The sequence below is a fragment of the Pleurodeles waltl genome, chromosome 3_1, assembly GCF_031143425.1.
Source record: "Pleurodeles waltl isolate 20211129_DDA chromosome 3_1, aPleWal1.hap1.20221129, whole genome shotgun sequence".
In the NCBI taxonomy this organism is placed as follows: domain Eukaryota; kingdom Metazoa; phylum Chordata; class Amphibia; order Caudata; family Salamandridae; genus Pleurodeles; species Pleurodeles waltl.
The window spans coordinates 997,789,754-997,803,303 of record NC_090440.1 but is presented as its reverse complement, the minus strand read 5'-3'; positions in this window follow the sequence as shown (position 1 = coordinate 997,803,303).

Here is a 13,550-nt window from a genome sequence, read left to right as displayed (position 1 = left end):
AAACCACTAATATTCATGACGTCACATGTTCTCTAATTCCTTTGCAGCCGACTAAGTTTATGGCATCCGCCATGGGTGATGACTACTTTTGGCAACCCGACAACAGTGGAAGAGCGGGCATACAATGAAGGGCACAGAATGACATGAAATGAGGTGGAGAGGACATTTGGGCCACTGAAGTCAAGGTTCAGGTGCCTGGCCCTGATAGGAGGAAGCCTGATGTATACACCACCCCTGGTATGCAAGATGATCCATGTATGTGAAATCTTGCATAACATGTATTCAGACTAATGTCTCCCAGGATGAACTGTTAGATGTCCCCAATGAGGACAAGGATCACAATGGTGCAGCACAGGTGGAGGGGGAACAACAAAACACTACTGCTGGAGATCTCAGGAGACAACAAATTGTATAGCACTTCTACACCTAGACACTGTACAACTAATATCACCTTGTACATATCACCATTAAACCACTTTGCACCAGAAATGTCCATGGTGTACTCATTCCCTACTACATATACCATTGGAATGTTGCTCATACCTCAGAGAGCAGGAAAAAAACCACAACAGTTACAAAGATTGTTGGAACATAGGTTGAGACGAGGGGGAACATTATTGGTATCAATAGATCGTCATGGACTGTTCAGGGTTAGGGACAAATGTTTGAGCCTAACTCTGCACCGTATATCAATGGCTTTATGTATCGTAAGCGCTTTTTGCCCCAAACCTGCCACATGTTGTGCTGTACCTCAAACATAGCACACACATGTTGGCTGTGGGGTGCGCTAAGGGTCGCTAGACAAGTGAAGCAGCAATGGGTGCTGATCCACTCCCCACACATATGCCCCATAGCCAGAAATAATCAATAAAATGGGAGAATGCACCACCACATGAATATGTGGGTGGAATGTAGGCAGAGTCTGTAGCACTTCCTATGTACATTCTAACACACAATGCACACAATTGTGCTGTCTTAACAAACATATGCCTGCAGCTAATCCGGAAATACTTGTGAAGACTGATGTACCAGTGTGTGGCCTAGGTAGGAAAGGGTTTGCAATTACCTACAATGGTTGGTATGTGTCAGCAAGGTAGCCCAGTATAGTCTGTATGACACCATCACACACCACATATAAAAACACACCTCTCATTGACGCTCACCTGCCTGACCAAGAGAAAGTGACCTACTGGAACCAATACTCTAAAATGTCTAGATCTCCCCATGCCAATCCGGTGTGGGATGTGCATGTAAGTCTAGCAATGTCCAACCATGTCACAGACCCACCCTAGGTTGTATGGGTGAAAAAGCAGACAGATATGTTGCATGTGGCAAATCAAAAATTCATAGCTGAGATGATTTTATACACTAACAAGATACACTCATGGTGACAGTGACATAAGTTGTGGAATGCAAATGTGAGTGCATGCTCATGTACACCAAAGGATGTAGAATAACAGCTGAGAGACGCCCTCAGACACTTGGAGATACAACATGGGGAGGTCACTTGAATACTACACAAGTGCTGTGGCTGGTGTACTGTCATGTGCATGTGGAAGTCATGTAATCTTTCAAAGCCTGGAAATGGGAGGGAAGCTATCACATGGCCAGTAGTAGATGTGTACATCTTCAAATTACACAAGTCACACGTAGCATCCTGTCCATGTATTACCGGACAATGTTGCAGTAGAATATGTGTACAAAGTGTAAGCAGCCTAAAGAATGCCAACAATGTAGGGCCAAATCAATTCCAAACAAGATATGCCGTTAATGGACAAGAAAGTACACTTATAGACCAATACTGACTGTGCAACACAACAATGTTACCATGTGAGCACCCGAAATATGTTCACAGAGGATGTCTAGGTTAGTACATAACCCATTAATGTTGCAACAACAACAACAAGGTAGTTGCATATTGCATACTATTCAGACAGAAGGCAGTGACAGATGACATAGGCCCCATTACAACCCTGGCGGTTGGTGTTAAAACGGCGGTAATACTGCCAACAGGCTGACGGTAAAAAAATGGGATCACGGCGGAAACCGCCAACACAGACAGCCACTTTAACAAACCGACCGCCAGGGCGGTAGCAACAAACACCACGGCGGTAACCGCCAACAGACAGACCTGTGTACCGCCCATCCCATTACAACCCGCCAATCCACCAGCTTTTCTGGGGCAGTACCAACGCCATCAAAGGCACGGCAGAAACAGTGTTTGGAAGGGAAACCACTCACCTCTTGACAATCAACGAAGAACCAGGACGCCATGGAGCCCAAGTTACAGGTCCTGCCCATGATGGTCTGCCTCCTGATACACGAGGAATATCAAAGGCGGCAACGACGACCACGGTGAGTACTGCACCTAGCACACAGGGGAGGAGGGGAGGAAAAAGAGATTGACACACACTCAACACGCAACACCCCCACCCTCACCCTCACCCACAGCACCATATACACAAACACATACAACAACAGTACATTTACACCCCGTTACCCCCTGGAAGAACGCAAGGACAAAAGGAATTGAGTGAAATAAGTGATATTTTAAAAATAGGCAGATATACATAACAAATAGAAAAACAGTATACACAAATATTTATAATATGTACGGAAGGCCATACATTGTCCTCTGCAAATGTCCGTGGCCCACTGGGTCAAAAATCATGGGCCAAGCCCACACTTGACTCCTGCCTCAATACGGAGAGAACACTGCAGGGGCATCAGGTTGAAAACACACAGGCACATCAGGGGGAGGGGGAAGGGGGAAGGGGGGGGCACCTCAGCCGGAAGATGAAATAACGCCACTGCTCCTTGAGGGGGCTCCATGCCCACTGCTAGGTCCTGGGGAGTGCAAAGCCACAGTCTCTCAAGTGGGTGGGTTGCCCACTGCTTGGTCCAGCGGAGTACAACGCCACAGTCACTCAAGTCTCTCAAGTGGGTGGTTTGCCCACTGCTTGGTCCTGGGGAGTGCAAGGCCACAGTCTCTCTAGTGGGTGGTTTGCCCACTGCTTGGTCCTGGGGAGTGCAAAGCCACAGTCTCTCAAGTGGGTGGGTTGCCTACTGCTTGGTCCTGGGGAGTGCAAGGCCACAGTCTCTCAAGTGGATGGCTTCTCCACTGGTTCTGGAGGGGGCCTTGTACCCAGTGTCCATCATCCTGCCAAGGATAGGGTGAGTGGATGCATTTCTCCACTGGTTCTGGAGGGGGCATTGTGCCCAGTGATGCAGTACTTGGGGTGTGGCAGTTCACATGTCCTCACCTGGGTGTCTGAGGCACGAGATTTGCATGGACGAGGTAGCATGATACTCCATCCTGCGGCGACTAAGGCTGCAAACTGGTGGTAGTGCCGGTGCTGGTGGGGGTGCTTCCAGTGGCGGTGGGAGGCTCCAGGCCGTCTCCTGCAGCCTCAGACGGACGCACACTGGGGCTGCTGCTGCTGGTAGTGATCCTACTGTCAATGGTGCAGGTGGCGGTGCTTTCGGCAGTGGTTGCGGCAGGGATGCTGGCGGTGCAAGCCGTGGTGCAGGTGCCGGTGTTGCCAGTGGTGGAGGGAGGCACCAGCCCGTCTCCTGCAGCCTCGGATGGCTGTCCACTGGGGATGCTGCTGATGACAGTAGTGGTGGCAGCGGCGGGGCAGGAGGCGGTGCAGGTGGCGGTGCTTGCAGCGGGTCTGGCCACGGTACAGGTGGTGGGGCTGTTGGTTCTGGTGGTGGGCAACAGGACCTCACCTGGAGCATCCGAGGCCTGAAGTGCCTTGACTTGGCTTTTCTGCCCCTTCCTCACCTTGACAGATGCTGCTGGGACCTTGGCTCTGGCAGCTGGAGTTTTGGACAAGGCTTTGCTGGGTGGGTCGTGCTCCTTGCCCTTGCTGCATGCTGTCCCCTTCTTCACCTTGGCAGGTGGCGGAATGGTTTGGTCCTTTGCAGGGGTCTGTGGCACACTGCCTGGCCTAACAGGTGACTCCCTTTGATCCTCTGGGAGTTGCAGGTACCACAGGGGATGCCGACTTGGTGGCTGAGGTGCTGGCCTGTGATCTGGATACCCTGGTCCAAGGGCAAGGACAGGGGAGGTGGGAGAGGGAACAGGTCATTGTTTGCCAGGAAACGTTTTTTAGACACACTGGGACGGGACGATGGAGAGGGTTTGGGAGTGGAGGAAGAGGGAGTGGTTGTAGGAGGTGTCTGTCTGCTGAGTTTGGGTGAAGGTGCATGGGCTGGATGCTGATGTGAGGTGGATGGCTGTTGGGTGGGTGGGTGCTTGCATTTGTGTACTTTGGACAGTGGTGACTGCTCGTGTGGGGCGTGTTGTGATGGGCGTGTTGGTGATGGAGGTAGTGGATGAAGATGTAATGCATGCAGGTGTGAGTGTAGACGCTACTGGGAGGGAGGTGGACAATGAGGAGGAGGGGGGCACAGTGGAGGCAGTGGATGTTGGTGTGTTTGCATGGGTATGGTGCTTGTGTGAGTGCCTGTGAGATGAAGTGTGGTGCTTATGTTTGCCTGAGCCTCTTTTGTGTGGTGATTTGGGTGAATGCTGGTCTGAAGGTGCGCTTGGGATAGGCTGGGGTTGAGGGGATTGGGTCTGAGTAGAGGAAGTTGGAGGGGGAGGCTAGACACAGGGACAAGGGCTGCCATCAGGGAGTTGGCCAGAGCCTGAAATGCTCTCTGTTGGGCCGCCACGCCAGAGTGAATGCCCTCCAGGTATGCATTTGTTTGTTGCAAAAGCCCTGCTACACCCTGTATGGCATTCAGTATGGTTGACTGCCCAACAGAGACGGATCTCAAGAGGTCAATAGCCTCCTCACTGAGGGCAGCAGGGCTGACTGGGGCAGGGCCTGAGGTGCCTGGGGCGAAGGAAATGCCCACCCTCCTGGGTGAGCAGGCACTGGAAACACGCTGAGGGGCTGCTGGGAGGGCGGTGCTGGTAGGGGGGTGGCAGGTGTACCTGTTGTTGGGGTGGGCACCTAGGTGTCTGCCACCACCAGGGACCTTTCACCGGAGGAGGAGTCTCTGTCTGTGGTCTCCCCTCCTGTCCCCGTCGTGGTGCTCCCGTCGCCCTCCGTCCCCCTGGTGGCCTCACCCTCGGTGGATTCGGCCTCCAGGCCCATGTGGGATGCAGCTCCCTCCGTCGCCAGCGCCTCTGCTCCTCCGCCAGATGATGCTAATGCACACAAGGACAGGGTGACAAAACAAAAAGGGGGGGAAGAGACAGAGGATACACTTGTTCAATGCCAGCAACGCACTACAGTTGGCGTACACAACACACAGGGAGCAGCCCTATGCACTAGGCCATGCCCAACCATTTACTAAGACAGTCACCAGCCCATGGGGTACAATGCCTAACGCCAGCATCTGCACACCAGAAACCCACAGGACCCTGCCCAGTAGTAGATGGCCACTTACACTGTTGGGGTAGGAGTGCTCCAGAGCCTGCCAAACAAGGGACCTACCCTGCCATGTTCGCCCCGGCCTATGGGCACCCACAGCCCACATCCCCACCCAGGTACCTCCTAACGCACGCAAAGTCATGATTCAGAATCTGTACTCACCCCCTTGTGGCTGCTGTGATGCCCTCAAGCACCCATCCAACTCCGAATAGGCCACCGCCAGGATGCGGAATATCGGGGAGGGTCATGGTGCGACGGGCACCCCTACCTCGTTGGGAGGCCAGCCCCAGCTGGGCCTCCGCCGTCTTCTTTGACCAGCGGCGTAGGTCCTCCCATCTCTTGCGGCAGTGGGTGCTCTGCCTGTCAAAGACCCCAAGGGTCCACACCTCCTTGGCGATGGCACGCCAAATTCCCTTTTCCTGGTGACCGCTGACCTGCAGGGAAAAGACAGCAGAAAAGGGAATTATTCATCCGTCCAGACCGTCAGACTCATTGTCCACCAGTTCCCACACATCCCCTTACGCACATACAGTGACCACCTTACATGCTGCACTCTGGCCAGGACGCCCTTGCACCCCCCAACATGTGGTTTACATCCACAGCACTCCATGCATTCATGCCCCACGCATCATGCTCACCTGTTTGTCTGGAGGACCGTAGAGTAATGTGTACTGGGGTAGGACCCCATCCACCAGTTTCTGCAGCTCCTCCACAGTGAAGGCAGGGGCCCTTTCTCCAGACACATGAACCATTGACGCTTCCAGACACAGGTCACAGCAGCACTTGCAGTGTAGGTCCTCTCCTGTTGAAGGTCAGGTAGCAAGTGAGTGAACAGATAGAAAATGGCGGTCACGTCCGCGGCGGTGCGTACCGTCACCACCGGCGTACATTGCCATTGGCTCCTGGAACCTATAGGGCCCAATGATAACCAATGCAAAGTTGCGCCGCGGTCATCGACCGCCTACCGCGACGGATACAACGCCAGCGCAATTACCTCATTTCCACTTGTCCCTCCTCACCGGTCAGACAGCTGCCATTTCAGGGGGGCACAGGGCATGGCACCTAACTGCGTCACAGCAGACATTGGCATATCAACTGACTCTCAAGTTCACATACTGTTTCTGTAAAGTAAATAAATCAACATTAGTGTAATAGATGTGGGAACATGACCCTCTGCTCACCATTCTCTTCCATAGGCTTCAACTGCTGAGGCAGAATATGAGATGGTGGCATCCTCCGGTGTACCGACCCCTGGTGGACCTTGCGACTAAGGAGGATAGACACATTATCATTACCTACAGACTTGATCGTGCCACAATCCAAGAACTGTGTGCCCAATTGGAGCCAGACCTAATGTCAACTATCTGCCAGCCCACAGGATTTCCCCCTCTAGTGCAGGTCGTGTCAGTGCTTCATTTCCTGGCAAGTGGTTCCTTCCAAACAACAGTGGCCATGGCATCAGGGATGTCTCAGCCACTGTTCTCTAACGTGTTGACCAGGGTGTTGTCTGCCCTGCTGAAACACATGTGCAGCAACATCGTGTTCCCCCAGGTGGAGGATTTGGACACAGTGAAGGCTGACTTTTATGCCCTGGGACATATCCCCAACATCATTGGTACCATTGATGGTACACATGTGGCATTTGTCCCCCCCCCCCAAGAAAGGAACAGGTTTACAGGAATAGAAAATGCTATCACTCAATGAATGTGCAGATGGTGTGCTTGGCGGACCAGTACATCTCCCATGTGAATGCCAAATATCCTGGCTCTGTGCATGACTCCTTTATCTTGAGGAATAGCAGCATCCTATATGTGATTGGCCAACTCCAGAGGCACCGGGTGTGGCTAATAAGTGAGCCAAAGGTCCCCACCCAGTATATGTTGGTGTCTGGGTATGGGGTTGTCCCTAAGGGTTACTGTGTGTCTAACAGTTGTCCCTCGATATTTGCAGGTGACTCTGGTTACCCCACCCTCTCATGGCTACTGACCCCAGTGAGGAATGCCAGGACAAGGGCAGAGGAACGTTACAATGAGGCACATGGGCGTACAAGGGTGACAATCAGGAGAGTCCTATTTCCTGGCGGGCGTCTTGGCAATGTTCTCTGGCCTTTGCCTGGATCGCAGGAACCATTTGCGGGGTGGTTCGCCTTCTGCAAGGGGTGGGGTGTTGGTGGCCTGTTGTTCCATTGGTGGGTACTCCTGTCCACTAGTGCCGGAGGAGGTGGAAGGCTGTTCCTCAGTTTGGCTTGTGTCAGGCGCCCGTTGTTGTGCCACTGCCTCCCTCACGGTCTTGCCCATGTCAGCCAGCACCCCTGTAATGGTGACCAGGATGGTGTATATTTTTGTTAGGTCATCCTTGATCCCCAGGTAATGTCCCTCCTGCAGCCGCTGGGTCTCCTGCAACTTGGCCAGTATCTGGCCCATCGTCTCCTGGGAATGGTGGTATGCTCCCAGGATGTTGGAGAGTGCCTCGTGGAGAGTGGGTTCCCTGGGCCTGTCCTCCCCCTGTCCCACAGCAGTCCTCCCAGCTTCTCTGTTGTCCTGTGCCTCTGTCCCCTGAACCGTGTGCCCACTGACGCCAGGTCCCTGATCGTCCTGGATTTGTGGGGTTGCCTGGGGTCCCTGTAGTGGTGGACACACTGCTGATTGACATGTCCTGGGGACAGTGGCTTGGGCCAGCTGGTTGGGTGCTGTGATGGTGTTTCCTGCGGGGGAGGGTCTGTGGTGGGTTGGGACTTAGGCAGGGGAACCGACTGTCCGGAGGTTCCTGATGGGCCAGGTTGGTCATCCTGATCCAGGCGTGCAGAGCTGCTGTCGCCACTGTGGGCCTCTTCAGGTGGGGGACTGAATGTGGCTAGCACCTTCTCTCCAGTGACGTGGAGTATGGGTCCTGTGGGAATGCAACTGAATTGTTAATGTGTCTGCATGTGCCATCTTGTGCATGGGTGTGTTTCCCTTTATGACTGTGATTTCCCTGTCAGCTTGGCCTTGTGTGAGTGGTGATTTTGTGGGCTGGGTGAGTCTCTCTACTGAGCATGCTGGGGTGATGGGTTTCCATGCAGGTCTGTGATGGGTGTCCATGCATTGTTGTTGCATGCAGGGCTTGGTATTGGGATGGTGGGGTATATGTGAGGTGGTGGAGTGATGGGGGTGAGGATAGGGGTATGCGTTTGTGATGGCATGCAGGTAGGGTGTGGGGGATAAAGTAGTTAGGATTTGACTTACCAGAATCCAGTCCTCCTGCTACTCCTGCAAGGCCCTCAGGATGCATGATCGCCAAGACTTGCTCCTCCCATGTTGTTAGTTGTGGGGGTCCACCGCCAGTCCTCTGTACTGCTACCTGGTATCTTGCAACCACGAAATGCACCTTCCCCCGTAGGTAATTCCACCTCTTCCTGATGTCAACCCTGGTTCTTGGGTGCTTTCCCACGACATTGACCCTGTCCACGATCCTCCGCCATAGCTCCATCTTCCTTGCAATGGACGTCCGCTGCACCTGTGATCCGAATAGCTGTGGCTCTACCCGGATGATTTCCTCCACCATGACCCTTAGCTCCTCCTCAGAAAACATGGGGTTTCTTTGGGGTGCCATGGATGTGGTGTATGTGGTATGTGTGAGGATGTGTGGGGTGATGTGTTGGGCTGTATGCTGTGATGTGCGTGAATGGTGTGTGGGTGATGGTGTTCTGTGCCTCTGATTGAGTGGGTACCTCTGGCTTGTCTCTCTCTGCTTGCTATCTTTTTTTTCGCTGTAAGGGGTTGTGGGTAATGTGGGTGTGTGTTTTATAGTGGGGTGGTTGTGTGGTGTGTGTATGTGTGTCAGGTATGTGTAGTTTGAATTGTCCAATGTGGTGTAGTTTTGTTAGTGTGTGTGTATTTTGAGCGCAGCTGTGTGTACCGCCAATGGTTTACTGCGATTCCGCTGCGGGGATTTGTGGGTCGTGATACTGTGGGTGTATTCCTGTTGGAGTAACAGTGTGGGTTTTGCTATTGCCAGTTTATCACTGACCTTTGGGCTGGCAGACTTGTGTGGGTGTCTGTTTAGTGGCGGAATTCTCAGTGATGGTCATAATACCCGTGGCGGAATACCGCTGCGGTCACGGTATGTTGGCAACCGTCAGAATGACGGTAGGTGGCATTTACCGCCAGGGTTGTAATGATGGCCATAATCTATCCCAGGAGTTAGAAAACAGAAACAAGTTACACTGGAGATACATGCCCTAACCAAGCTGCATATGGAAAATATGAACAATATATTACAATTTGTGTCAGACCATGCCAAATGATGAGACATGTCCTACACGCACAAGCAGCCAATCTCCTGTACATGATAGGGCAAGTCTGACATCAAGTACCCCAAAGGAATTTGAAAATCAAAGGTCATGGGATCACATTTGTGCAGGTGTCTGTCTGCAGGGGGCTACGCATTGCGCTGCTGAAGAGCTATCATGATGAGGGCACATCCTCACCCAACACCCCCTAACTCCCTTGCTGAGGATACATTGACTCTTGACACAGTCAGAGGCCTGATGCATGAGCACAGTGGACTGAGCTGAGTAGAGCACCATCAAACTGCATCAAAACATGCAACCATAGCTTTGTGTGGGCACGCAAAGTCCCACAGGAGCAATCATGACTAAGGTGCCATCATTGCCCGACTGCAACCCTGCTGCACAGCTGTATGCCATTTGTATGTAACAGTCATATCAAACATGTTGTGGTCGTTTGCATGTTTGTGCCTTGCACACATATGCCTGATTTCTCTGCACACATGTACCAATTCAATGGTACAAGCCTGGTATTGTGTACTGGAGTATGCACAAAAGTCTACTTTCCACTCATGAAAATGTGTTTGTATCACATGATCATACATAGACTTAAATGACCTTCATATGTGTTCCCACATACGGAAACATAGGTGGCACTGATATGATTACACAGCCATCATACAACGTCCAACATATGTCCATGCAGAAAGATAGATTTGTGAGGTTTCATATCCCATTAACACACTGCTTTGGCATTCTTTACACATTTTACACTGCACGTCTTTCCACACCCACGTCACATACCAACCTTCATTGACACATGTGAGTACACCATCTCCTGCATCATAGATGCATTGGGAACCATCTGTTACATGTGTAGCATAGCATCATGAACCCTGAACCATACAACACAGCACAGTGTGTACACGCATGTACTCACATAGACATGGGTAATGTGAAATTGACCCAGCCGTAGTCCACTGCATCCTCTGAGTACAATATTTTAAGGGTATCGCATGCATGAACATATATTGGACATAACCCATCATATCTAATGTGTTGCTGTCAAAAGTACATCTGGAAAACAGACATGACAATGTGGTAGACCCACAAATATGTGTTACATCACATATGTACACTCCCAGTACACATTTGGTAACATGTATGTGGAAAAAATCTACCAACACATGCAAATGGTATCAGTCATTGCATGCACCACACACACATACAAACATTGTAACATATTAAGATGTTATTGTTACAATATGAATGCACATACACGCACACGTAGCCATACTGACTACATACATGCATAGCCCCTGTGACATGGTATGTGAATCTGGATGTACTGTCAGCCTTTCTAACAAAATCCACGCATTCCTGTTATGCGTCAAAATTATTTAGGCAAATGGCAATACTCCATACTACGCTCTTCCAAAAAATTACGCCTGGCCCCTGCGCGTCAATCGCAAGTTGACAGGCCTTGTCAGCCTTCATGGGAAGGAATACCTCGCATTCCTGTTATGTGTCAAAATTTTACGCAAACGGCAATACTCCATACTACACTATTCCAAACAATGATGTCTAGCCCATGTGTGTCAATCGCAAGTCTACAGGCCTTGTCAGCCTTAATAGGAAAAAAACATGTATGACCATCATGCATAAAAAATAAAAATAAAACACATATCAGGAAAACGTGGCACACATGCCCAGGAACTAATGAAACAGGACTTCCTTGCTGCATACATGGTACAATGATTTCACTTTCACTTTTACAGTCTTTTTGTTTGTGATTGCGAGAGGGTGTGTGGAGCTTATGCTGTTCGAGGACTGGTGGTTATTGAGAGTTTTGTACTGTGTCCTGTTGCTGTCCTGTGCATTTTGTCATTTTACTGAGTCTTGTGCCGTGTTTTTGTCCTGTGTTTGTATTGTGGCATGTTTCTCTTGGGGTAGCGTAGTCTGTTGGGGTACTCCATTTGCATTTCAACATCCTCATTTGCATGTGCATGACAGGGGGACATACGGTTGACTGCAGCATGCTTTGTCAAGGGTCAGGACAGGATGTTTTGGGGCAGATTTAAGAGCCCCTAGGGCCACCTCAGCGCCACCATAGCGTTATTATTTTTGATGCAAAGGTGGCGCTAAAGTTGCATTTCCCTGCCCCATATTTAAAAAGTGGCGCAATGCATGTATTGTGCCATTTTGTAAAAGCTTGCACCGCATCATGCCTGCACCAGCCTTCATGTATGCGAGGGGGTGTTCTACCATTGGGGGGGGGCAAAAAAATGGCGCAAGGAAATCTAAGAGATTTCCTTGTGCATTTGTTTCGGCACTTTCAACGCATGCTCAGAGCAGGCATTAAAAAGGGGCATACCATTATGTAGAATGGGCCCCTATTTACTCTGCAGGAGTAGCGCCAATTTATGGTGCTACTCCTGCAGAGTACATCAATAGGGTAAAAAAAGAATGACTCTTTTGCCCCCTATCCTGTGCCATGGTGCGCTGTATTGTAATTATGGAGCACACATGGTGGCAGTAGGGGGTGCTAAGGAGTGCAAGGGAAGTGGTGCTGCACTAGGTGCAGCACCACTTTTCTTAAATCTGGCCTGTGTGTCTTAAGCAGACAGCATTTAAGTGACCTTAGCTATGCACTGGGTGCAGACTACTTGCACATTTCTCTTTGTGTCAATTGGATATTACATACACCCCATAAAGTGTCAAATATCTGGCACACATGTGCTGAATTTGTAACGCAGGCCTGCCCCTTATTACCAAGAGTAAGAGGCAGGCCTGCATCTGCTCCTGCACCGGCACATAACTCAGCAGCTTGCACCAATGCAGGCATACTTGGACCAAGTGCAATTGCATCTGTGTTGAGGGGAGTGTGTATGTGCAGGTTGGTATCCCTTCTAGGACATAAACAGTGTACAATAGTGACAATAGCAGCCCAGATAGTAGTGTCAAGACATCTGTTATGTTATTTTGTTAATGTGCAGGAAGGTACACATATGTGTACATGAGCAAACATCCATGGCATTTTAGCTCTACTGTGTGTGCCTTCAAATGGTGCACACATATCAGAAGCAAGGAAGTATCAATGCATTCCTCAACACTTTGCTATGCGTACACCACCCCTGGGCAGTTGTTAGTCTTTTGGCGCTGATAATAAGTAAGATGTCTTTAACATCTGGGGCAGCATCAAAACGAATCGGTGTTACAGTGGGACAGCCACTGCAACAATCATTGCATGGCCCTCTGATGCAGAATACTGTGTCATGCTGCCCCATCTGTACATGGAGGTGTAACGCTGCAAAAAGCTGCATGACTCCTTGTACATATGGTAGAGTGAAATGCACCACTGGAGCGTCAGGGGAAGTGATTCTTTGGTGGTGCCTATTGTCTCTCCATTTGTCTTAGTGACAGAATTATAGTGTTTGGCAGTTGTTCAGTCCTACCACAAAGTTTACTTGCTTACTCAGCTTAACTAGTTGAATATGTGATAGTCGCAATGCACATAAAAGTTCCAAAATCACCAAGCTAAGTGTCCCTGTCATGTCTTGCTAGTTGGCCTCCACCCTACACTGTTGGAGAAGTGTCCCAATTTGAAGACCCCGATGCAGCCAGTAAGTGTCACCTTGCGCATCATGTGTCATTCTAGGGTTTGGAATGAGAGGGTATGATGTGTGCAATGCATTGTTGAAACGTAATGTGTGACCATCTGAGTTAGGATGTGGACATCATGTTTGATGCAATGTTGAGGATGGAGAATAAGTTGATTGTTGCGCAAGTGCCAACGTTTGCTGCTATGGAATTGTGGGTGTTATGAAAAAGGAAAGCATGCCCAAATACACAGTGATGTCAGACAAGATATGTGTCTGAGGTGCTGTTTATCT